This window comes from Myotis davidii, unplaced genomic scaffold, assembly GCF_000327345.1.
Source record: "Myotis davidii unplaced genomic scaffold, ASM32734v1 scaffold443, whole genome shotgun sequence".
Taxonomy (NCBI): domain Eukaryota; kingdom Metazoa; phylum Chordata; class Mammalia; order Chiroptera; family Vespertilionidae; genus Myotis; species Myotis davidii.
The window spans coordinates 828495-833047 of record NW_006294062.1 but is presented as its reverse complement, the minus strand read 5'-3'; the positions used below and the strand labels follow the sequence as shown (position 1 = coordinate 833047).

Genomic DNA, 4553 nt, shown 5'->3' with positions numbered 1-4553 from the left:
TCCAGGAAAAATAGAATCAGGGACATAGAAAGGGAATGGACTGACTATTCTTGGGGGGAAAGGGGTGTGGGAGATGCAGGAAGAGATTGGACAAAAATCGTGCACCTATGGATGAGGACAGTGGGTAGGGAGTGAGGGCGGGAGTGGGGCGGGAACTGGGAGGAGGGGAGTTATGGGGGGAAAAAAGAGGAACAAATGTAATAATCTGAACAATAAAGATTTAAATTAAAAAAAAAATAAAGTGTTCTATCCATGGCATTTATTATTGTTTCTGCTCTTATACATCTCTAAGATTAAGTCATCTTTGTGATTTTTTTCAGGTACCCATCTTCATAGATAATATTTAGGACAGTCCTGTCATTGGATTTCTTTATAGCAAGCAAAATACCAGAGGCCACTTGAAAACCCATTTTATTGCATTTATGATCATGAAGCCTCAAGTCAGAGCCTCTGTAACTTAGTGTATTTAATGCTGCCCCGTGAAGCAGCTGCAAAGCGTGAGGCTGTCACGACACCTCGTTGGCTGCTGTTTCCAAAGCCAGACACGAGGACTCATTCACCATTGCAGCCCCCGTCTCCGGGGGACCTCAGACCGTGGCCAGGGCTGCAAGCCCTTTGACCAAGAATGAATGAATAGATGGATGAGTGGGTGGCTGGGTGGACAGATGGGTGGATGGAACAATAAAAATCATTTAATCTCTTTTTTAAAAAAATGACTTCCTTTTGGATTAAACACACTGTGTGTCCTCCTTGGAAACTGCCTGTGGGCCGGCTCCCTCGGAAGCCAAGGCCGCGGTCCTGTGGCTGCCACCGACGGCACATGCGCTGTGCTCTGGCGAAGGTGGTAGAGCTGGCCTCTAGCCACCGTGTGGAGTCACTTCGGGTTTTGGTTTCTCCCGGTGTCTGTGCTGCACGTGTTAGTGAAGCATTTGCTTTCCTCTCGTTCATCTGTCTTTGCTTACAGGGTCTCAGCCAAGAACGGAGACGGCAAAAAAACATGAAGTTTCCTCTCTTACAAGTACCAGGCTGTTCACTGGGGAGCCATGGCGCTGGGGGGTGGGGCGCGGGGCCGGGCCTGAGCGGCTCGAACTGGCGCTGCTCTAACCTGAGAGCTGGCCGAATAGCCCTTGTCTGGCCCCCAGCTCGCAGTCCCCCCATACGCCAGCCTTGTTTGCCCAGCTCTGGTTCCGGCCTTCCACCCAGGTTCTTGGTTGCCTTAGTTCCCCAGGCAGAGATTCAAGAGCAGCCCTGAGTCCTGCCGATGTGGCGGAAACTCGGATACGTGGCTCGGCCTTTCCTAGCTCACTCCTTGGAGCCCAAAACTGTTGTCCAAATGTCCTCAGTTGGTTGGAATCCTGTCACAAACCGGAAAATGAGGTGAAGTCATGACTCTCTGAGAACCCCATCTGCTACTGGTCCTACCCAGCAGACAGGATTCTTGGACCAAGCCCAGACCCATCAACCTCTTTTGGATCCTGGGAACCTGGTGGATTCCAGTCTCCGGGTACACTAGTCTCCCGAACCCTGACTCCAGCCTGTCCCGACTCTCGGCCGCTTCCCTCTGGATCAGTGCTGACATCCACGCTGGCTGGCAGGTAAGGCCATCCGTCAACCAACAGCAAAGCTGGGAAGACCTAAGACGAGTCTTCGGGACCCGCAGAGGAGGTTTCTATGGATGTGGAGTTTTTATGGGGTGGTGGGTGGGATCTAGAACAGCGGTCGCCAACCGTTCAGACCTCAGGGACCACAAGTGGTTCGTGGACCACCGGTTGGCGACCGCTGATCTAGAAAGCCCTCCGCCTAAAGTATTTCTTGTTCCTTCTTCTATTCCCGGCTCTCTCATTCCCCCCAAACTCACACCTGGCCCATCCTCTCTCCAGGCTGGAAATAATACCACTGGTGGTTTTTCCTTCTGGGGTTACACTATTGTGACTGCAGAACTCTTTCAGAAAGACATCCCCCCGCAGGGGGGACCCGCTAGTTTCCTCTATGAACCCCTTACAGAGGCTTATTTCCTCCTTGCTTTCCACAGCATCTGCAAATGGAGCCCGAGGAGCTCAGGGGCAGAACAGAGGTGTGGGCTGATATGCACCCACTTGCCCGGGCAGTGCCGGTCCCTGTGTGTGTCTTGGTGTTGTTTTTATCAGTGTCCCATGTCACTCCTGCCCAGGTTTGGCCATGAGTGACTATGCATCTAAGTCCTAGGGAATCATACGAAGACTTGGGTTTTGTCTTCTCCCCCCTCCCTCCTTCTTCCCTCTCTTTCTTTCTTACTCTTTGCTATGTGTGGACCCTGGAGATGCAGAGAAGGGTAAGACACTCCCCGCACCACCACCACCATGTGTGCCCGTGAGGAGCTCTGCTCAGGGGGAGTCGCTGGGGATGAGGGTGGGGAGGCAGAGAGAAGAGTAAGTGGCATGTGCTCAGTGCTGCAGTTGGGTGAAGTTTCGGTGGATAAACCGAGGAGGCAGGGAAGGTGGCATGACAAAGCAGAACCCAAGGGAAGGTTTGAAGGACAAGGAGCTCTGTGGCCAGAGACCAAGGGAGGAGGGCTTTCCAGCATACACCCTAGAGCTGTGGTTGGCAAACCGTGGCTCGTGAGCCACATGCGGCTCTTTGGCCCCTTAAGTGTAGCTCTTCCACAAAATACCACGTGCGGGCGCACGTACAGTGCGATTGAAACTTTGTGGCCCATGCACAGAAGTCGGTATTCTGTGGAAGAGCCACACTCAAGGGGCCAAAGAGCCGCATGTGGCTCTCGAGAGCTGCGGTTTGCAGATCATTGCCCTAGAGTAACAACCTTAAGTCAAAACTTGTGAGGGGCCCGAACGTCTTGTCTCTGGGAAGGAGTTTTCACGAGGTCAGTGTTGCAGAGGAAAGAGATCAGGGAGGCGGGACATGTGGCCAGAAACCGACGTGGAAGCTGGGTCCCGGGGGACCTTGAATGCCACACCAAAAAGTGTGCACGGGGTGCAAGGGGATGTTTTGAGTAGAGGAATGATCCAACCAGAGAGAGCTGTTGGAAAAACTGGTCTAGAAGCAATGCGGTGCACGAGAGGAGAGTGGTGAGCCTTGAGTTTAAGGAGATTACAGGGGACTCCCAGCCAGTAGCCTCTCTTTTTCCTCGGAGTTGCTAGGTGAGAGGGAAGGTCCTAATGGGACAGTGAACAAGTGAAAAAGGTGTCTCCCACCAGTGTCCCGAGTGGGATGGCATTCCAGAGGCAGCCACACGCATCCTGACACCATGATGGCAGGAGCATTGTACAGTGTGATGGGCTGGATCGTGTCCCCACAAAATTCCTATTTTGAAGCCCTACACCCCAGTAGTTCAGAAGGTGACTGTATTTTCAGGTAGGGTCTTTAAGAAGTGATTAAGGTAAAATGGGTCCATGTGGGTGGGCCCTAATCCAATATCATTGGTGTCATTATAAGAAGAGGAACTCTAGACACACGAAAGGAGACAGGAGGGGTGTGGTCGTACAGAGGAGAGGCCATGTGGAAACACAGCAGGAAGATGACCATCTGCAAGCCAAGGAGAGAAGCACAAGAAACCAAACCTCCAGACACCTTGACCTTCACCTTCCAGAGCCATGAGGAAATACATTTCTGTGTTTAAGCCACCCATGCTGCAGCATTTTATTATGGCAGCCTAAGCAAGCTAATCCATAGAGTCTAGTTGTAGACATAGGTAGTATCTTAGTCTGTTCAGCTGCTATAACAACATACCATGGACTGATAATAATAGAAATTTACTACCCACACTTCTGGAGGTTGGAAGTCCAAATTCAGGGTGTCAGTATGGTCAGGTTCTGGTGAAGGCCCTCCTCTAGGCTGCAGGCTGCTGACTTTTTGCTGTGTCCTCACATGGCAGAGGGTGAAAGCTAGCTCTTAGGCATTCCTTTCATAAGGGCACTAATCCTGTTCCTGAGGGCCCCACCCTCATGACCTAACCACCTCCCCCAAACCTCCCTCCGAATACCATCACCTTGGAATTTCAACATATAAGTTTGGGGGAGACACAAACACTCAGCCCATACCAGGGAGCTCCCCTGGCAGTGGCCTTATCTCATTTGTTTGACTCTCTATCACACGGGAAGGTCTCAGAGAATTGCCTGGGAGAAAATCTGGAGTGTGAGAACCAAGAGAAAACCACAGGAAAGCTCATTTGCCCGTGAAAGCAGGTTGGTGAGTGTAGTGAAGAGAACGGGAATGGATGGTAAAGCTACTTCAGATCAGTTTTAAAGTATCGAGTAGTTCTGTTGAACTGTATTATTTCTTAATCTGAACAATAAAGATTTAATTAAAAAATAAAATAAAATGTACAATTCAGTGGTTTTTATTATATTCAGAGTTGTGCAATCTAACAATTACCATTATCTAATTTTAGGATCTTTCCTTTTTCTTTCTTTTTTTTTAAAAAGACATGCTCAGCCCTAGCTGGTTTGGATCAGTGGAAAGAGCATCGGCCTGCGGCCCAAGTCCCGGGTTCGATTCCAGGCAAGGGCATATACCTCAGTTGAAGGCTCCTCCCCGGCCCAGGCCCTGCGCAGGAT

General features: G+C 50.7%; 1 pseudogene; it reads right to left on the bottom strand.

The window, feature by feature from the left end:
• Positions 1 to 4553, bottom strand: part of LOC107183799 — a 35148-nt pseudogene that overhangs the window by 29742 nt on the left and 853 nt on the right.